This window comes from Microcaecilia unicolor, chromosome 4 (assembly GCF_901765095.1).
Source record: "Microcaecilia unicolor chromosome 4, aMicUni1.1, whole genome shotgun sequence".
Classification (NCBI taxonomy): Eukaryota; Metazoa; Chordata; class Amphibia; order Gymnophiona; family Siphonopidae; genus Microcaecilia; species Microcaecilia unicolor.
The window spans coordinates 195,250,312-195,272,865 of NC_044034.1; the positions used below are offsets into that span (position 1 = coordinate 195,250,312).

General features: G+C 46.2%; 1 protein-coding gene across 7 annotated transcripts in view; it reads left to right on the forward strand.

The window, feature by feature from the left end:
- The window catches only part of GTF2H1 (general transcription factor IIH subunit 1), a 1,055,813-nt gene that overhangs the window by 780,119 nt on the left and 253,140 nt on the right, over positions 1–22,554 (forward strand). The gene's annotated exons all lie outside the window — the stretch shown is intronic.

Below are 22,554 nucleotides of genomic sequence, written 5' to 3' on the forward strand. Positions count from 1 at the left end.
TACATAGTGCAGGAGTGGCCTAGTGGTTAGGGTGGTGGACTTTGGTCCTGGGGAACTGAGGAACTGAGTTCGATTCCCGGCACAGGCAGCTCCTTGTGACTCTGGGCAAGTTACTTAACCCTCCATTGCCCCATGTAAGCCGCATTGAGCCTGCCATGAGTGGGAAAGCGTGGGGTACAAATGTAACAATCAATCAATCAATCTCTTGCATATTCTTTAAAGATATCCTGAGAACTAGACTGGTCAGGATGGTTCCAAGTACTGAGTTGAGGACCACTATTATAGCTCAGTGTTGCAGATATAACATTGTTGCATGTGTGATGCAGTAACTTTTTTAGCTTTTATTTGTCTGTTACAAAACCTGTAGCAATACTGTCTTTGGATAGAGAATTGTACTTTGGTCTGCTGAGTTATCCTTAAAGCAGGAGCCCAGTGGTAGTGCCTGCCCCCACTGCACACCATTTCCGACGATCAAAAAAAATTGTATTTTTATTTATTTTTTGTAGTGCTGGTGGCTTTCCCCACTGGTAGTCGGGCAGCCCTGCGCACTATCCGGATACCTCTGGGTTAGTGTGGGAGCCCTTACCACTTCTTAAATAGGTGGTGGTAAGGGCTCCCCTGGGAAATGGCTGCAGAGCAGGTGGTTAAGTTACTGCAGAGCCAATTCCTTTTTTTTTTTTTTTTTTTAAATAAATAAAAAACTTTTGCCCACTGCGGCAAATCTGCGTGCCAGTGCTATTTCAGGGCTTCTTTTACTGCAGTTTGAAAGGGGTCCTTAGTGATAATATAGAAAATGAGAAAGCACAATAAATGATGACTGGAAGAGCCATCTAATCTTCCTTCAGCTTAGTACAGTTTAAGATATACTATGTATATCCCATGTTTTTCTTGACTTCCTAGGTAGTTGTTGCATAAGAAATGAAATAAAAGTGGGAGGACGACCAAGGATTCCAAAGACTGAAAAGATATATAATAATAAAGATGTTTATTGAGGTGTAAAGACTCGACACGTCGTCGTGTTTCGGCCGTTAGGCCTGCATCAGGAGTCTATAATCAAATTTTGAATACATAAATTATAAAAACAATATAAAAGTAGACAACATATATATACGTTTAAATATTTAAAATTCATTTTATAATTTTAAATGTTATATAAAAAAATATATAATAATGACAAATTAAAAAAGCATAATAAAAAAAGATGCATTTAAGAATGAATGGATAAATACATATGAAGATGAATTTAAACGGATGATTAAATTTTTAAGAAAATAAAACATTTAAATTCATCAAAAAATAAAATAAAACCTTCCATATTTTAAAAATATGTAAAGACAAAAATTGGTGTGCTTGTATAAAAATGATGTACATATAAATAAATGACAATATGTAAATGAATTCTCATGTCTACACAAAGAAAGAAAACAGTGTGGATTGGATACATTAAACATGGATAACCAAATGCATTCAAAGGTGAATTTATACACATTAAAAATGAAATGAACCCTCTCGTGTATTAAAAAAAAAAAAAGGGGGTCAAACAATGAATAAATAAATATATAAACACATAAAATGGTGTGCTTATATAAATACAATTTGCACATGAATAAATACAAATATGTCAAAGAATTCTCATGTCTAAACACATAAAAGATTATAGCACATATATGCATGTGTTAAAAAAAATGAAAATTAAGCGAAAGTGATCAATTAATGGCAGATTCAGAAACTTAGACGAAAGAAATTAATAAATGGCAGACTCAAAAAATTGATAATGAGTGTGGTAACACTGACCTTAATGCCAAATGCATTTGAGAACTATTTGATGAAGGCAAATCCTCAACAAACGAAGGTCTGGTTAAGAGGTGAAACAATAATAATAATAAAAAAAAAAAAAAAGAGTGAAGCAGCAAGATGAGTGAACATGAATTCTAGCTATATGTTGAGGGTTAGAAAATTGGTAAAAAATTGACCATGTAGCCAGTGAATATAATACACACATATATCTCTCATCATCAAAGGACTAGAAATTGTGGTAAACTGGAGCCCTAGTTGGGAACATATGTTAAAAACCATATTGCAAAGTGCCCAAATAAAATATTAAAACACGCACAAAATATGCACATATATAAAATAAACAATTGGATAAAGGGCTGAACTTGCTGAGCACAAGAGCAATCTGTGCAGAATAGATACACCAACTCTATGTTTTAGACTGGCACAGTACAGAGTTAAGGGTGAGAATATAAGTTGAAAACAAGAAGAAACTTATGAAAAAAAATACTGGAGTGATTTTACAGAAAATGAGCCTAAATAGGTAAAAACTGCTGTGAATATGTGGCCACATAATATGATACAGAAAAAGCTTAAAACATTTACCTTTAGAAAGACCATTGTGAAGGTAAGCGTGCTTCATTGTCTCCTCTGACACAACGCTTGTATAGAATGCTGCAATAAGCAAGTAGTGTTCATGAGGGCTGCTGAGCATTATAAAGGCAAAAAGGGCGCCAAAAACTAAGAAAAAATGCCACAGGAAAGATGCAAAAAAACGAACAGAAGGGAAATGACGAAAGCATTACAGAGGAAAAAAGTGTAGATGTGGAGTACTAGGATGACGGTGGTAAACTAAAAGGAAACGGAAACTATGAAAGATTAGTACAAGGATTACGGTATAGGAAAAGAGGGGAAACAGACTTAAAAACGGAAGAACAAATGATATGAAGCATTTTGATGAAAATTGATGTATGCTAGAGAAATAAATGAAAAAAATATATATAAAAAATGAAAAATAAATAACTAAGTAAAGGGGGAAGGATTAAAATAATCTAAAAAATAATAATGAAAATGAAAATATAAATTGATTGAGAAACATATAATATATTAACTGCTTAATGGGAAAAAAATAAAATTAAGAGAAAAGGGAAAATTGAATTGTGCATGTTCTACTGCTGGGGGTAGAATGTGTTCACAAAAATGGTCTGTAATCAATTTCATTATTCAGTCCATCGGGTGTCAATGTTTTTAAAAATGAAATATACGTTTTTGTTCTTCTTGTAATGTTTATCCATATCACCCCCTCTCCATCGTTTGGTGAAGATCTTGTATACAAAAAACTTTAGATCCAAAATGGAATGCTTTGCAGAAAGCCAATGTTCAACCAGCGGTGCAGAGTCAATTTTCCTCTTGATACAACTCCTGTGTTCGATGATTCTTGTCTTAATAGCTCTAATTGTTTTGCCAACATATAGCTTTGGGCACGGACATATGATGATGTAGATCACCGATGCAGTTGTACAGTCTGAAGTATGATTTAGCTTAAAAAGTTTATTGGTGACGGGATGAATAAAAGTTGTGGTTTCAATGCAGTGAATGCAAACACTGCAGTGGCCGCACTTGTGATGTCCAAGTGGTGGCAAAATAGTAGTAATGTCTGGTAATGTTGATGGTACGAGATGTTCTTTCAAATTCTTATTTCTGGAGTAAGCTACGACCAATTCTTTGTTTTTGAAACATTCCAAACCTTCAAGAATATGCCAGTGCTTTCTAATGGACTTCGAAATGTGTTTTGCCAGGAAAGAGTATTTCATTGTACAGACGATATCTGGTGTGTTTCTTTTTTTGTTTGGTAGAAGTAGGTCAGTACGATCTGTCTGTGCAGCTCTATTAAATCCTTTGTTAATGTGTTCCAGTGGATATCCTCTTGATGAAAATCTTTCACTCAATACCTCAATTGTTATTAAACCCGCGGATAAAGCTGTGAGAGAGAGAGAGAGACAGAGTGTATGTGTTTGTGCGAGAGAGAGAGTGTGTGAGAGACAGTGTTTGTGTTTCTGTGTGACACTGTGTGAGAGAGAGGGACAAAGACAATGAGTATGAGAGTGTATGTGGCAGACAGAGAATGAGTGACTGCGTGTGTGGTGTGAGGAACCCCCTCACCCCCTCCCTCTCCCCAGCCCCCTTGCAGCCAGGCATGTGCAGCGACCCTCCTGTCCCCCTGCAGGCATGCATGTGCAGCGTCCCTCCTCTCGCCCCTGTCCCCCCTGCGGCCAGCCATGTCCAGCGACTCTCCTCTCCTGTGCAGCCACCCATGTCTGAGGACGCTCCTTTCCTTTTTCCCTGTTCCTCCCCTGTGGCCAGCCATGTCCATCGACCCACCTGTCCCCCTTAATGACCACCAACCCTTCTGTCCCCCTGCCCGCCCTGCAGTGTTCGTCCTGTTCCCTGCCCTCCCCCCTGCAGCCACCCATGTGCAGCGACCCTCCCCTCCCCCTGCTTCCTTCCAGCCACCCATGTCCAGCGAGACCCCCCCCCCCCCCCAGCCGGCGCAGCACCCAAAGAAAGCCCCTTGTCCCCCCCTTCGCGCATCACCTGACCCCCCCACCGTGGCACATCACCAAGCCCCTCCCCTCCTCATCAACCCCCTCGCCATCTGCAACCGCTAATACAAACTGTGTCCGGCGGCTGCTGCTTCTGCTATTCAGCAGCAGCAGCCCGTACATAAAGAAAACCAAAAAAAAAAAATCCTCCTAAAATACACCTCCGTTGAGAAGCATCTCACATTGGCTGAAGTCTCAGCATGCGCTCCTCCTCTCCCCTCTGACGTCTCGGCGTTTCTCTGGGGTCTTCCGGCAGGGGCACTGACGTTGAGGGGAGAGGAGGAGCGGCTGCAGAAACGTCAGCCAATGTGAGATGGTTCTCCACGGAGGTGCGTTTTAGGAGGTTGTTTTTTTGTTTGTTTGTTTTCTTTATGTACGGGCTGCTGCTGCTGAATAGAAGCAGCAGCAGCCGCCGGACAGAGTTTGTATTAGCGGTCGCGGGTGGCGAGGCGGTCGATGTGTGTGGGGGGGAGGGGTTGGGTGATGCGGCGCGGAGGGAAGGGGGTAGGGGCTTTCTGATGCCCTGTTGCACGGGTTGTTGTGGCGATGCGGCGGGGGGGGCACTTAGAGGTGCACCGTCGAGGCTGTTTGTGTGTGTGTGTGTGCGTGTGTGTGCGCGTGTGTGTGTTTGTGTGTGCGTGTATGTGTTTGTGTGTGTTTGTACGTGTGTGTGTTTGCGTTTGTGTGTGCGTTTGTGTGCGTGTGTGTGTGTGTTTGTGCGTGTGTGTGTGTGTGTGTTTGTGCGTGTGTGTGTTTGTGTGTTTGTGCGTGGGGGGGGGGTTGCGGGTGGTTTTTGTGGTCGTGTGGTTGGGGAGTTTGCCAGCAGTCTGTAGCGATTCCTAGGCAGGGGGAGGAGTACGGAAACACTCCCCCTGCCTGGGTCGTTGTTTGTTGGAGGGGGTTGCCAGTTGGTAGGGGTGCCTTTGTGGATCCCTTTACTCTCTGTGTTCCGCCCTCGTGGGCGGGGCAGAGAGACATGGTGAGTTGGATGGCTTCACCAACATGAACTTACGAACTGTTTAGGGATTTTGCAGATGGCTTCAGCAGGTTGTCTTCAGAATGTTGAGGTAGCGTTTTATGTACAGATCGGGCGTGGCTGAGGGCGGGTCTATGAGTGAGGGTGACTGGTCCTAGCCTATGAAGACTACAGGATTTTTGTGCTTCTCTGCCTTGGAGTGAGCTTCTCTGCCTTGGAGTGAGCTTCAGAACGTTCAAGGTGGGATTTATTAATATAGATTATGTGGCCACATATTCACAGCAGTTTTTACCTATTTAGGCTCATTTTCTGTAAAAATCACTCCAGTATTTTTTTCATAAGTTTCTTCTTGTTTTCAACTTATATTCTCACCCTTAACTCTGTACTGTGCCAGTCTAAAACATAGAGTTGGTGTATCTATTCTGCACAGATTGCTCTTGTGCTCAGCAAGTTCAGCCCTTTATCCAATTGTTTATTTTATATATGTGCATATTTTGTGCATGTTTTAATATTTTATTTGGGCACTTTGCAATATGGTTTTTAACATATTTTCCCAACTAGGGCTCCAGTTTACCACCATTTCTAGTCCTTTGATGATGAGAGATATATATGTGTATTATATTCACTGGCTAAATGGTCAATTTTTTACCAATTTTCTAACCCTCAACATATAGCTAGAATTCATGTTCACTCATCTTGCTGCTTTACTCTTTTTTTTTATTTTTTTTTATTATTGTTTCACCTCTTAACCAGACCTTCTTTTGTTGAGGATTTGCCTTCATCAAATAGTTCTCAAAGGCATTTGGCATTAAGGTCAGTGTTACCACACTCATTATCAATTTTTTGAGTCTGCCATTTATTAATTTCTTTCATCTAATTTTCTGAATCTGCCATTAATTGATCACTTTCGCTTAATTTTCATTTTTTAAACACATGCATATATGTGCTATAATATTTTATGTGTTTAGACATGAGAATTCTTTGACATATTTGTATTTATTCATGTGCAAATTGTATTTATATAAGCACACCATTTTATGTGTTTATATATTTATTAATTGTTTGACCCCCTTTTTTTTAATACACAAGAGGGTTCATTTCATTTTTAATGTGTATAAATTCACCTTTGAATGCATTTGGTTATCCATGTTTAATGTATCCAATCCACACTGTTTTCTTACTTTGTGTAGACATGAGAATTCATTTACATATTGTCATTTATTTATATGTACATCATTTTTATACAAGCACACCAATTTTTGTCTTTACATATTTTTAAAATATGGAAGGTTTTATTTTATTTTTTGATGAATTTAAATGTTTTATTTTCTTAAAAATTTAATCATCCGTTTAAATTCATCTTCATATGTATTTATCCATTCATTCTTAAATGCATCTTTTTTATTATGCTTTTTAAATTTGTCATTATTATATATTTTTTTTATATAACATTTAAAATTATAAAATGAATTTTAAATATTTAAACGTATATATATGTTGTCTACTTTTATATTGTTTTTATAATTTATGTATTCAAAATTTGATTATAGACTCCTGATGCAGGCCTAACGGCCGAAACACGACGACGTGTCGAGTCTTTACACCTCAATAAACATCTTTATTATTATATATCCTTTCAGTCTTTGGAATCCTTGGTCGTCCTCCCACTTTTATTTCATTTCTTGTTGTTGTCCGTGGGGCGTCTAGACTTCTCCTCCTTCTGGCGGATATTTTCTCTCTATACATACCCAGTTGTTGCATAAGAACATGAGTAGTCCATACTGGGTCAGACCAGTTTCCTGTTTCCAACAGTGGCCAAGCCAGGTCATAAGTACTTTGCAGAAACTTAGTTATTAGCAACATTCCATGCTACCAATCCCTGGGCAAGCAGTTGCTTCCCCGTGACTTTTCCTCCAGGAACTTGTCCAACCCTTTTTTTTAAATTCAGATACGCTAACCGCTGTTACCACATTGAGTTCCAGAGCTTAACTATTTGTTGAGTGAAAAAAATATTTCCTCATAAATATTTCCATGTAACTTCAGTGTTGTCTAGTCTTTGTACTTCTGGAATGAGTAAAAAATTGATTTACTTTTACTTGTCCTACACCACTCAGGATTTTGTAGACTTCAATCATGATGCCCCACTCATTCCCTGCCCCAAAGTTAGGCGCAAAGGAGGTGTATTCTATAACATTGCGTATAAATGTTTTGAATGTCCATGAGCCGACCATTCCATGGCAGTGCACATTAGAATTTACGTGTACCAGTTTACAGAATACACTTAGCAAGGTTGCGTAAATTTTAATTAATGCCAGTTACTCAATAATTGCTTGTTAAGTGGCAGTTATCAGCACTGATTGGCTTGTTAAATGCCTATGCAAATCCAGAATACGACTGGATTTGCGCTTGCAATATCGGTTGCACTATATAGAATCCAGGGGTATATGGGTGATTCAACATATTTTTGCTTTAAAACACTTAATGATGCTTTGCATCTACTTTAGTTGTTCTTTTGCAGATGAATTAGGATAGCTGTTGTTCTTATATATATTTTTCTATTGAATAAGTAATGGCTATTCTAGTACATCTTAAAAAACCCCAAAAACTAGAGATCATATGACGTCATGACTGAGAGAGGCTGATTAAAAAAGACCTCTCCAGCTCCCGATTCCCCTCCAAGGACTTTTAAGAGGGAGCCCAGGTACAAACTGAGGACCAGGAGGAACCGGTGTATAAACCGTAAGAGAAGAGAGTGCTGCCCCGTAACTTGTGCCATGGCGGCCAGAAGCCTGCAAAAAGTCAAACTTCGGGACAAGAGTGCCGAAGAGAAAATGGCGCCGCCCGCAAGCCTGCCAGGCCCAATGGTGTCGTCGGCGTGGATCGCCGCGATAACGGCCGAAATGTCCTCCGTGATGGAGGAATTGCTGGAACGCAGACTCTCTCCAATAGATGCCAAATTGGAGAAAGTGCAAGCGCAACTCACCGACCTCTCCCCGCGATTGTGTGGTCTTCCAAATAAGGGCGGGCGAGCTCGAGGAGAGAGTGACCGCAGTGGAGGAATCGCAGGACTCCTTTAAAGTAAAGCTGCAAGCGATGGAAGAGAAAATAGAGGACCTCGAGAACAGGTCCCGCAGGAACAATCTCCGCATGATCGGGCTGCCGGAGAGCATCTTGGAACGGGGCCTGGAATTGTTTCTGTCACGCTGGATCGCGAAGGAACTACAGCTCCCAGAATCCTCGGGGCCACTGTACATAGAGCGGGCCCATTGACTCGGAGCGAAAGCAACAGGAACAAATAAGCCCAGGGTTATGATAATGAGGTTTCTCAATTACAGTCAGAAGCAAGAAGTATTGCAGCGACTTCGCTCTGGGAACTCATTGAATTATGAGGGGTCGCCGATTCGCTGCTTTGAGGATTATTCTGTTGGGGTGGCGGCGAAGAGGCGTACCTTCTCTGGAATATGCTTGGCGCTATTTCATAAGAAGATCTGGTTGCGTTGCAGTACCCAGCAAAACTGTGAGTCACCTATGGAGTGGCCTAGTGGTTAGGGTGGTGGACTTTGGTCCTGGGGAACTGAGGAACTGAGTTCGATTCCTGGCACAGGCAGCTCCTTGTGACTCTGGGCAAGTCACTTAACCCTCCATTGCCTGCCATGAGTGGGAAAGCGCGGGGTACAAATGTAATAAAAATAATAGAAGTACAGCCCAACAATTGGAGCACGCAAACTCGGCAGAGCGCTGAAGAGATCTAGCCTTTCTTTGACTCAAGCGCTAGATTGGAGAGACGATTTGGATTAATGAAGGTATTGATACCCGTACAGATCTCACCAGAGTAGAAGGTATGACTTGGAAAGCTAGGAGACGGTACTAGCAGCCTGGGGGTTATACATTGGGACTAATAGTGGCTGGACACTCTGATATTAGCGCACAAAGAAGTGAACCTTGAACATACTGTGTCATACTATGGAGATAAAAAGAGTACATGTTTTGACAATAGCTTGGACAGGAAAACATGAATATGGAGGGAGGGGAGGAGGGAGGGACGTCTGACGTGATGGTTCCAAATAGTGGAACTAGGTACCAATGGGTACAGGGGTTAAGGGAGGGAGGAAGATGGAAGGGAAGGGAGAGGGGGGGCGGGGTAAGGGGAGATACAAAACTGTTCTAGGGTTTTTTGGGAGTAACGGGGGCAAGGGGGTTCCTGACCAGGACAAGGGGTTGTTCTTTTTTTCTATTTGTGTTAATATTTTGAGACATACTGCCCGAGACTGGGGGGGGGGGGGGTAATAGGCTCTAATGATAGGGGGCAGTGGCTGGGATGCCCTCCCTGGATCTTACCAAAGCCCTTTGAGGATGGAGCCGACACGCGAAGTTTCACTGACTGGTAAAGGTCATAACATGGAATGTCGGTGGAGTGAATTCACCTATAAAACGCTCTAAGATTTTGCAACATGTAAACAGACAGAAAGCGGACATAGCGCTGTTACAAGAGACACATTTAAATCAAATAGAACATTCCAAACTTAGAACGTGGTGGGCGGGGGACTGTGTGGCGGCTCAGGCACAGGGGAAAAAGGGAGTAGCAGCAGTATTATTTAGGAAGGGGATAGCCTCACAAATAAAAACAACAGCTGCAGACCTGGGAGGGAGATATATCATAGTGGAGGCTGTGGTCGAGAGACAGAGGCTGCTCTTCTGTAGTATATATGCCCCAAACACCTATGATAAAAAATTCTATCGGACAATCACCAATCTCCTGTTGCACCAGGCATCAGAGGCTCTAATGATAGGGGGAGACTTTAATGCGGTGTGGGACCCATCGATAGACAAATCGGTCAGTGGAGATGTACCATCATACCACCTTAATAGGGGCCTACTGCAGTTAAGTCAGTTGCTTGATGTGGTGGATGTGTGGCGTTTGTTACATGCAAGTGATAGGGATTACACTCACCTATTCAGGGTGCACTCGACGCAATCACGCATAGATTACCTATTAGTGACCAGGCAGCTCTTTGGGAAGGTTCGGACAGCGGAGATAGGCCCATATGCTGTATCCGACCATGCATGTGTGATGATGGAGTGGGTGTCCCGGACGTTAGTGGGATCAGGGAAAAGGTGGCTGTTCCCCCTTGAACATTACAAAGACCCCATACTAAAGGCGAAGCTGACTGCTTGCTGGGAGTCATATGTGCTGCACAACCAAGGCCACCGTGACGACCCAGTCCTGTTTTGGGAGGCGGCCAAGTCCGTGCTTCGGGGGGAGATTATTAACCACACTCACTTTGTACGGACCACGAGAGATAGGGAGATTATCAGGCTAAGCAAGCAGCTCTGTCAGTCGAGGCGGCGATTCGGGGAAACGCATGACCCCAGACACAACAGGTAATCAGCTTGCAAGCAGCTTTGAATGAGCTGCTGCATGGGCGGGTGGTTAAGTCTCAAACTTATTACAGGTACAGGTTATACCAGCAGGGGAATAAGGCTGGAAAGTTAATGGCAAAGTTCATTAAGCCGAGGGGAAGAAATAAGAATATTCTATTGCTTAAGAAACCGGGGGGGAGGACAGACTACCTCGGATAAAACCATATGCGACATTTTTCAGGCCTTTTACAAAGAGCTTTATGATCCTGTAGGGGATTCGGGGCTACCGAGCCGAATGTTCTTGGACAATATTGAGGTGCCTAAACTTACACAAAGGGATCTTGAACGGCTCAACAAACCGATAACGGAAGACAAGGTCACCTTGGTAATAGGCCGTAGCCCACTACTGAAGGCCCCGGACCCTGATGGTCTGCGAGCTGAATTTTACAAACTGTTAGCGACCAATATAGCTGCTGATCTCACTGCGTTTCTAAATCAACTGATAGAGGATAAAAAGATGCCGCCAACTTTAAACAGAGCGCAAATTGTAGTAATACTTAAACCCGGGAAAGACCCTACAGAACCGACTTCTTATCGGCCCATCTCCCTACTGAACTTCGATGCAATGGTAATAGCAAACAGATTGGCGCCTATGTTACCGCGCCTAATACATGACAGTCAGGTGGGCTTTGTACAGGGTAGATCTGTAGCAAAAAATCTTAGAAAAATCATAGCCACCCTGGAAAATTGTAATCACAAGGGCCTGCAATCCTTGATGATTAGTTTTGATGCTGAAAAAGCATTCAACAGGGTTAACTGGGACTTTTTCTATTTGCCTCCTTGGAGAAATATGGGTTCCGAGGGCGCTACGTAACAGCAATCCAGACCCTGTATGCGAACCCTAGTGCAACTATTATGGTTAATGGGATGGAATCCTCCAGCATACTCACAGGGAGGGGCACAAGACAGGGGTGTCCCCTTTCACCTCTGCTCTTTGTATTGACTATGGACTCCCTCATACGAGAAATAGTGGGGAACCCGCTGATTAGAGGGATTCAGTTGGGCTCCCAGACCTTTAAGATAGCTGCATTCGCCTTCTTTCCTCCTTGAAATGCACCACCTGTTCCTCCGATCCCATCCCCACCAACCTACTTAACACCATCTCCCATACTGTCACCCCCTCCATCTGTCGCATCCTTAACCTTTCTCTCTCCACTGCAACTGTCCCTGACACCTTCAAGCACGCCGTAGTCACACCTCTCCTAAAAAAAACATCACTTGACCCTACCTGCCCCTCCAACTACCGCCCCATCTCTCTCCTACCCTTCCTCTCAAGCGCGCCGTTCACAGTCGCTGCCTTGATTTTTCTCTCCTCTCGTGCCATCCTCGATCCACTTCAATCCGGTTTTCGCCCTCTTCACTCGACAGAAACAGCACTCTCTAAAGTCTGCAACGACCTGCTCCTCGCCAAATCCAGAGGCCACTATTCCATCCTCATCCTCCTCGATCTATCCGCTGCGTTTGACACTGTCAATCATGATTTACTTCTTGCCACACTGTCCTCTTTTGGGTTCCAAGGCTCTGTCCTCTCCTGGTTCTCCTCTTATCTCTCCCACCGCACCTTCAGGGTACACTCTCATGGATCTTCCTCCACTCCCATCCCACTATCTGTTGGAGTTCCCCAGGGATCTGTCCTTGGACCCCTTCTCTTCTCAATCTACACCTCTTCCCTAGGCTCACTGATCTCATCTCATGGTTTTCAGTATCATCTGTATGCTGATGACACCCAGCTATATCTCTCCACACCAGACATCACCGCCGAGACCCAGGCCAAGGTATCGGCCTGCTTATCCGTCATTGCTGCCTGGATGTCCAACCGCCACCTGAAGCTGAACATGTCCAAAACCGAGCTCCTCGTCTTTCCACCTAAACCCACTTCTCCTCTTCCTCCACTCTCTATCTCAGTTGATAACACCCTCATCCTCCCCGTCCCATCTGCCCGCAACCTCTGAGTCATCTTTGACTCCTCCTTCTCCTTTTCTGCGCATATCCAACAGACTGCCAAGACCTGTCGCTTCTTCCTCTTCAACATCAGCAAAATTCGCCCTTTCCTCTCTGAGCACACCACACGAACTCTCGTCCACGCTCTCATTACCTCTCGCCTTGACTACTGCAACTTACTCCTCACCGGCCTCCCACTTAGCCATCTATCCCCCCTTCAATCTGTTCAGAATGCTGCCGCATGTCTTATATTCCGCCAGAACAGATATACTCATATCACCCCTCTCCTCAAGTCACTTCACTGGCTTCCGATCAGATACCGCATACTATTCAAGCTTCTACTCCTTACCTACAAATGCACCTGGTCTGCAGCTCCTCTCTACCTTCATCTCCCCCTATGTTCCCACCCATAACCTCTGCTCACAGGACAAATCCCTCCTTTCAGTACCCTTCTCCACCACTGCCAACTCCAGGCTCCGCTCATTCTGCCTTGCCTCACCCTATGCCTGGAACAATCTTCCTCAACCCCTACGCCAAGCCCCCTCCCTACCCATCTTCAAATCTCTGCTTAAAACTCACCTCTTCAATGCTGCCTTCGGCACCTAACCTTTCGAGAAATATAGTATGCCCTATCAGATTGACTCTACACTTGTCTTTTAGATTGTACACTTGTCTCTAGATTGTACACCTGTCTTTTAGATTGTACACTTGTCTCTAGATTGTACACCTGTCTTTTAGATTGTAAGCTCCTTGAGCAGGGACTGTCCTTCCATGTTAAATTGTACAGCGCTGCGTAACCCTAGTAGCGCTTTAGAAATGTTAAGTAGTAGTAGTATGATTTGCTAGTACACATTACAAACCCAAGGGAGTCTCTGGAGACGCTGCTAGAGGTTTTTCAGGAGTACGGCGACTATACTGGTTTTAGGATAAATCGGGGTAAATTAGAGGCTCTGGCATCTCCGGCGGTTCCTCTAATAGATTGGGGCCAGGATTTCCCTTGCAATGGGCAAATAACTCTTTCAAATATCTGGGAGTAAGACTGGCAATGAAAGTATCGGATCTGTATAAGTTGAATGTGAAGGCCCTTTTAGAGGACACAAGAGCACAATTGGATGTTTGGATAGGGCTTCCACTTTCGTTGCTGGGTAGGATCAACTTGATAAAAATAGTATTGTTCCCCAGGTGGCTGTACATGTTACAAACGTTGCCCTTTCGACTTACAAGGGCAGACTTGAAAACACTGAATAGACTATTTAGCCGTTTCTGTTGGGCTGGTAAGAAACCTAAATTTCAACAGGAACTACTGATTGGAGGGTGGAGACGAGGAGGAGTGGGGCTTCCCGACATGTTTTTGTACAATCAGGCATGTTTACTGCGCCATCTGGGAGAGTGGGTTATGGAAGGGAACCATCATACACCTATAGACCTTGAGATGGAACACTTTGCCCCCCACTACATTTTTGCACTTCTTCACCTTCAGGGAAGTCGTGTTCCGCCCACTGTGAAGGAGAGTTGTTTGTTCAGGTCTCTGAGGGAGGTATGGCACTGGTTGGTACAAATGTTAGGAGGGAACCCACATGTGATAGATCAGCTTCCCATTGTAGGGAACCTGGATTTTGAGGTGGGTATAGACAGCCCACTTTTCAAGAACTGGGAACAGCAAGGTGTTCGGCGGCTGGAACACCTATTAACTGAAGAGGGAATACTGGTTCAGTTTGGCGAGCTGCAAAACAAGGTGGGCAGTGGCTGGGGGAATCAATTTGCTTACGTGCAGATAAAACACTATCTATGCTCCTTAGATCAGGCAGAGGTGGGGAGGTGTATGGGGGTAAGACTGCGAGACTTCTTCCAAGAGCCCATGGAGGAGCATCCCTCAGTTTCGTGGATATACAAGACATTGGTCCGTCACAGGCCCGGGAGGAATTATGCTCCCCTGATAAGCAAATGGGAAAAAGACCTGGGGGTGTCACTGACGTCCTGGGATTTGGGGTCTACACTGCGAGGCATTAGGACTCTGGTGACAGATGAACGATTGAGAGAATGTGGGTATCGAGTGATCCTCCGGGGTTATATGACAGGAGCCCAATTAGCCCATGTAGAGGGCGCCGGGGATTCGGCCTGCTTGAAGTGTGGAGGGGGACCCAGTACTTACTATCACGCATTCTGGAAGTGCCCGGTGGTACAAACCTTCTGGCAGCGGGTAAGAAGTTTCTTGATTAAACTGGGGCACAAGATTCAGGGAACAGAAGAGCAGTTTCTATTGGATAGACCTAGGGACTTTGCTCCCCTGGGGCGCCACGCGAGTCTGTTGTGTAGGAAACTGAGCCTGGTTGCTCGTAAATGTATTTTACAATATTGGACTGTTTCAGAAGCCCCCGCATTCTGGCACTGGAGAAACCAAATATACCTTCTGGCGTCCTGGGAGGCCAGAGAGGCGAGACAGTCCCCAAGACGTAGAAAGCTTTTTGTCCAGATATGGTCAACTTATTTGCAAATTCTTAGCCCGAAAGGGCGCAGTATGTTAATTAATCCATAGAGAAGAAGCTTTTTTGACAGATACTTGTCCTGGTCGGGAATTAGGAGGGGAGGAGGGGGAAGGGAGGGGGGGTTTGACTCGAGAGGGAGAGTTATCAAAGTTTTTTTTTTGGCTATTCCCAACAGAGCGATGGATATAAAACATGGCCTCGGGGAACAGATGTTGTTGGGCAAGTTCTGTTCTGGCTTGCGCTGCGGCCTGTGCCCATTTAAGACTTTACTAATAAAAGGTTCATATAACTGTTGGGAAGCAGAGTCAGCAATAGATGATTAAGTTATAGGGGTTCTACCCAGGTTCTTGAGGAAGCAATTGTAAGTGGCTGACTGGTCTCGGGGGGGCTATCAGAGTCAAGGCTCCAGGAGACCATGGCATAGCGGTAAAGTTCTGTTCCTTGTCATCAAGCAGATGAAGCCATTACGTATGGGTTATGTCCATCAACCAGCAGGGGAGATAGAGAGCACTCAAACTTTCACAGTGCCCTCTTGGCCAGCTAGCTCCACTGCCTCTTCAGTATTCTCTATCTCCCTTAGCAGGGTGGCTGCAGCTTGTTCGAGCTCCAGAAAAATCTGCCGGGAGGTGGTTCCTGGCTTGCCAGTTGTTAACCGGGGTGTTGGAGGCTATAGCAGCTTCACTTTAAAGGCACGTAGGTTAGCCCTTTCCCTGCCGTACCCATACCTCTGTGGATGTGGGCATATTGCCTTGCTTTCCCTGTCCTTACCCACCAACAGTGGATGCAGGCATATAAGTTCGCCCTTTCCCTGCCTTTCCCACTCATCTGAGCCTCCGGAGTCTTCAATACCTCTGCTTTCCTCACAGCTTAAAAAAAAAAAAAGTTGCGTCGCATTTTTAAACGCAGAGACGCTGGAACAGAGGTTTTTGACCTGATTTTCAGCAGGATCGTAGTTGTACACTAGATCCTTTGAGGTAAGAGTGTTTTCCAACTCCTCCGGGGTGGGCCCTCGATCGGGGCGATTTTGGCGTGAAACCGCCATTTTGGATTTTACCGCCGTTTTTTGGCGATGGCTGCGGACAATGTAAAGCGCTGTTCCACTTGTGGCAAGCGCAAATCAGCAGCAGGGCTCTGTAAATCGTGCTGTATTGGCGTAGGAGCCGGCCCGAGCATGGCGAGCGATGTTTCTTCCCGCTCTGAGCTGGCAGCGGGCGCCATTTTGCTTACACCGCATGGCGCGGCCTCCGTGGACACGGAGAGACCTGAGCCGGGTGGGGCACCTCGAGATGAGGTTATTTCGGGAGTGGCTAGCACCGGACAGGATTTGGGTGCCCAGGGTGAGATTTTCTTCCCGGATTTTGTGCTTTTGCTGCATAAAGCATACATGATGAAAAGACCCTTCCTCAAGGGTCGCCTGAGGCTCCTCTGATTGCCCCCCTGATGGATTCTGGCCTTGGACTGCCCAGTGAGGCTTTTTCCCCGGATGCTTGGCCTAAAGATAAGCGCAGAAGGGTTAATTCCCCTTCAGATTGTGGTGCACCTTTTTCCCCCCCGTGGTCGGGGTGTGAGGATTCGGAGAACTCTGACAGACGTTCTTGGTCTGAGGAACCAGAGTCAGGTGCGGATTTACCACAGGATCTGGATGATCCCTCCGCGGTGAGCCACCGTGATGAGCTGCCAGCGCTTATTTCAGATACCTTGCAGGCCCTCTCGAGTGAAGATCCTGACAGTGGCATGGCCTCCTCGAGTAATCCCAGGATGGCTAGTACCAAGAAAGCTGCTCGGGCCTTCCCTTTGCATGACTCCATCCTAGAGCTTGTTTCGGCTCAGTGGGCTGACCCCGAGGGACCTTTGAGAGTTTCCAGGGCTATGGGGCAGTTATACCCTCTGCGTGAGGGACATATGGCTCGTTTTCAAATGCCTACAGTGGATGCCCTAGTCACTGCGGTGACAAAGAGAACTACCCTCCCTGTTGAAGGAGGTGTTGCCCTGAAGGATGTTCAAGACCGTAGGCTGGAAACAGCGTTGAAACGGTCCTTTGAAATTGCAGGTCTCACTGTTCGGGCGTCTGCATGCAGCTGTTATGCTGTGAGAGCCTGCCTAGCTTGGCTGCAACAGGCAGTGGCTCAGCCCGGAGATGGAGCGGAGCCCTTCTTGGATGTGGCTCCGCGAATGGAGGTGGACTTGTCCTTTCTGGCTGATGCCCTTTATGACCTTGTCAGAGCTTCGGCTAAACAAATGGCAGTAGCAGTGGCGGCTCGCCGTCGTCTGTGGCTACGACACTGGGCAGCGGACATGGCCTCTAAGCAAAGGTTGGTGAAGTTGCCTTTTCAAGGACTTCTCCTATTTGGTGAGGAGTTAGAGAAAATTGTGAAAGGCCTGGGTGATCCAAAACCCCAGCGCTTGCCCGAAGATAGGCAGAGGCCTTCCTCTAAGGGCCAGGCGGTCCACTCCTCGTACAGACCTCGCTTCCGTGAAGCTAGAAGGTACCGCCCGGGGCGTTCTGCTGGGTTCACTTCATGTGCCCGTGGTCAGCAGAGGAACTCCTTTCGCTCGGACAAGTGTTCCGCAGCCGGTGGCTCAAGACCAGGAGTTCAGGGGCGACCCTCTCAATGATGGTGCGCCGGCCCTCTCCTCGATGCCTGTCATCGGAGGACGGCTTTCCCTCTTTGTTGAGGAGTGGGCCAAGATTTCCTCAGATCAGTGGTTTCTGGACCTGATCAGAGATGGATACAAAATAGAATTCAACGCCCCAGTAAGAGACGTGTTTGTGGAGTCCCGATGCGGTTCTGCTGTCAAACGGGCGGCGGTGGAGGAGACTTTACAAGGTCTGATTCAGTTAGGGGCAGTGACCCCGGTGCCTCCCGCCGAGCAAGGCTGCGGCCGATACTCCATCTACTTTGTGGTGCCGCGAAAAGGTGGGTCCTTTCGCCCTATTCTGGACTTAAAAGACGTGAACAAGTCCCTGAGAGTGCGGCATTTCCACATGGAATCCCTGCGCTCCGTCATTGCGGCGGTTCAGCCAGGAAAGTTTCTCACGTCTCTAGACCTGAAAGAAGCTTACTTGCACATACCGATTTGGCCCCCGCACCAGAAGTTTCTGAGGTTGCGGTGTTGGGAAAACATTTCCAGTTCCGGGCCTTGCCTTTTGGCCTCGCCACAGCTCCCCGAACCTTTTCGAAGGTAATGGTGGTAGTAGCTGCTTTTCTCAGGCGAGAAGGTATCAGGGTTCACCCATACCTAGACGACTGGCTCATCAGAGCAGACTCTGCAACAGAGAGCTTACAAGCTACAGCCAGAGTGGTCTCAGTACTGCAATCTCTAGGCTGGGTCGTCAATATGGCCAAAAGTCACCTGTCCCCTTCACAATCTCTAGAGTTTTTGGGGGCCAGGTTCGACACAGTCTCGGGCTATGTGTTCCTACCTGAGCTAAGGCGGTGCAAGCTTCAGAATCAGGTCCGTCTGCTCCTGAGGATGCCCCGCCCGCGAGCTTGGGACATTGTCCAGCTGCTGGGATCGATGACAGCCACGATGGAAGTGGTACCCTGGGCGAGAGCGCACCTGAGACCTCTACAGTATTCCCTACTCCGGAGATGGTCTCCTATTTCTCAGGATTACCAATGCAGACTTACTTGGCTCCCTGCGGCCCGTCTCAGCATGGAGTGGTGGCTCTCGGACAGCATGCTGTGGCGAGGAATGCCGCTGACGCTCCCCGTTTGGTGCCTAGTGGTAACAGATGCCAGCCTGGGGCTGGGGCGCACACTGCAAGGGGAAGCATGCCCAGGGTCTATGGACACCCGAGGAGTCGGAGTGGTCCATCAACCGCCTAGAGTTGAAAGCAGTGTTTCAGGCGCTTCTGGCCTTTCAAGTGACCCTGGAAGGATTGGCTGTCAGAGTGATGTCGGACAACACGACAACGGTGGCCTATATAAATCGACAAGGCGGAACAAGGTGCAGAGCACTGGCCGCGCAGGCCGAACTGATTTGCCACTGGGCCGAGCTGCATCTTCAGTGTCTGTTGGCAGCTCATATTGCAGGTCAGAGCAATGTGCAGGCCGATTATCTGAGCAGGCATCAGATCGATCCAGCAGAATGGAATCTGGCAGACGAAGTATTCCTGCAGATCTGTGCCAAATGGGGCAAGCCCGTGATGGATCTAATGGCGACAAGTGCCAATACCAAAGTCCCGTGCTTCTTCAGCAGACGGAGAGATCCTCGCTCGGCGGGGTTGGATGCCTTGGCTCAACCCTGGCCTCCGGGTCTACTTTATGTGTTTCCCCCATGGCCCTTGATAGGGCGCCTGCTCTTGCGGATTCGGCTGCACCCAGGAGAAGTGGTCCTCATCGCCCCGGATTGGCCAAGGAGACCTTGGTATGCAGACCTCCGACAGATGCTCCTGGAGGCTCCTCTGCCGTTACCTCTGGTACTGAACCTGTTGACTCAGGGACCGGTAGCCATGGAGGACGCCGGCCGCTTTGGTCTTACGGCATGGCTATTGAGAGGGCGCAATTGAGGGATAAAGGTTATTCCAATAAAGTTATTTCCACTCTCCTGCAAGCCCGCAAGCGGTCCACTTCCATGGCTTATGCCAGGATTTGGTGCCTGTTTGAGTCTTGGTGTGCTTCCAGAGCCATTGTTCCAGTGCGGGCTCCTGTCTCGCCGATTCTGGACTTTTTGCAGGAAGGTGTACAAAAAGGCTTGGCTTATAATTCCCTGCGGGTGCAGGTGGCAGCGTTGGCCTCCCTTCGTGGTAAGGTGGAAGGCGTGTCTTTGGCTGCTCACCCAGATGTGGCACGGTTTCTTAGAGGGGTTCTTCGGCTCCGACCTCTAGTGCGAGCACCCTGTCCAGCTTGGAACCTGGGGCTAGTTTTGAAAACCCTGCAGGCATCTCCTTTTGAGCCGCTTCAGCGAGCATCGGAGAAAGACTTGACACTAAAGGCCGTTTTTCTGGTGGCCATTACCTCGGCGAGACGGGTGTCAGAGCTCCAGGCGCTGTCCTGTAGAGACCCATTTCTGCAATTTTCAGAGTCCGGAGTCACGGTTCGGACCGTGCCTTCCTTTATGCCTAAGGTGGTTTCAGCCTTTCACTTAAACCAGTCTATTTTCTTGCCCTCTTTTTCAGAGGAAGAGTTTCCAGAATCTTTTGGGCAGCTGCACCTTTTGGATGTGCGCAGGACTCTGCTGCAGTATCTGCGAGTTACTAACTCTTTCAGGACTTCTGATCATCGGTTTGTTTTGCTATCCGGTTCTCGCAGAGGGTCTCCAGCGTCTAAAGCCACTATTGCCCGCTGGCTCAAAGAAACTATCTTTTCAGCTTATCTGCTGGCCGGCAGGGTTCCGCCTGTAGCCTTTAAGGCACATTCTACTAGAGCGATTTCTTCCTCTTGGGCTGAAACTGGAGCACACTCTCTTCAAGAGATATGCAGTGCAGCAACATGGGCTTCTAAGCTCTCCTTTGCCCGACATTACAGGCTGGATGTGGCTGCCAGGAGGGATGCACGTTTTGGTGCACAAGTGCTAGCGCGTGGTGTGGCTTGTTCCCACCCTATCTAGGGATTGCTTTGTTACATCCCATACGTAATGGCTTCATCTGCTTGATGACAAGGAAGGGAAAATTAGGTTCTTACCTTGGTAATTTTCTTTCCTTTAGTCATAGCAGATGAAGCCATGAGCCCTCCCTGTATGATTGTCTGTATGCTGTGAATCTGTTTTTCAGGTTCTGTTCTAATTTCCTGAAGTTCCTTCCTTGGGAGAAAGTTGGAAAACAATCTTCAGGATTCATGTTCAGTTTAAATTTAGGAGGATGTGTTCATTCCCTCCAGCATGTTTTTTTTGGAGAATGTGTTGATTCTCTCCAGGAGGCGTGTGTGTTCCCCTCCAGTTCTATAAATAGGAGGATGAGTTCATTCCCTCCAGTGTGTTGGGAGGATGTGTGATTCCCTTCAGGAGGCGCGTGTGTTCCTCCCCACTTATACAATAAGGAGGATGAGTTTATTCCCTCCAGGAGGATGTGCATTCCCTCCTTTATGAGTTCATGCCCTTGTGATGGGCCATCGTTCGCTGTGAGGAAAGCTCTTGTGATTCCCATTGCGGTTTGCCATACTGCTTTGGAAGCTTCAAATACTGAAGAGGCAGTGGAGCTAGCTGGCCAAGAGGGCACTGTGAAAGTTTGAGTGCTCTCTATCTCCCCTGCTGGTTGATGGACATAACCCATACGTAATGGCTTCATCTGCTATGACTAAAGGAAAGAAAATTACCAAGGTAAGAACCTAATTTTCCCATATGTTTGGGTAAGGGGTGAATGGAGGCTTTGTGCTAAGTTCACATATAGTGGAGGTTGGGTTTCAATGTTGGTTTGTATAAGGTTTAATTGGATATGGTGGTAAGTCACAATGTTAATTGTGAATATTATAATGGAAGATCATCAATACAATGCACTGTACCAAAGTATTACAGGGGAGAGTTGGGTTCTAGGTTTAGTAGGGGGGGAGGGGGTTATTGTTCCAAAAATTTGATGATGTAACCATTACCTTGTCTGCATCCGGAGAACTGTCACTAATGTTTTTTTTCATATATTGAAGATGGTGATTGTTCATTTTGTTGCTTCATCAATAAAAATTGTTGAAACATAAAAAACAAAAACTAACCAACCTTGCTCTTTTGCTTCTCCCCCCCCCCCATGTTATCACAAAAATGAAAAGAGAATTGGGCTTGGAAACTGATTTCACTTTGAATTTTAGAGTAAATTAGAGGGTTTTTGAGCCCTGAAGTGTGTGTGTGGAGGGGGGAAGGTGACTGATTATAGTATGTAGATAATGATTTTACTTGGGATGGAAATGTTGATTATAGTATGTAGATGATATTACTGGGAATGGAAATGTTGAATATAGTTAGAAGCTTGAATGATTTCTTACACAGTTTTCTGGTATGTGCATTTTTTTTCAAACATTTAGCATTGCCATGTCTGTCAGGGTGTCTTGTGGACTCATCTGATTGCAGTTGGTCAAGAGATACTTTTTTTTTTTTTTTAAATTTATAGAAGTCTTTATTAAAAATTGAGAGTATTAACATCTACTATAATAAAACGCACCTCCAACGTTCTGAAGTTGACTCCGTGGCTTCAGTGAAGGGTTCGTAACGGTGTCACATCTCTCTATGCCCCGCCCTCGCGTCAAAACATGATGGCGTCAAGGGCGGGGAATCTGAAGGCAGGACTGGTAGGAAACAAAATCGAAGGCTGGAGACGGACAGGCTACAGAAGTCAATACTTTATGACATCGAGGGCAGGTAAGCAGAAAGCAGGAGGACTGAGGGAATGAAATCGAAGGATGGAGACGGCCAGGCTACAGACAGC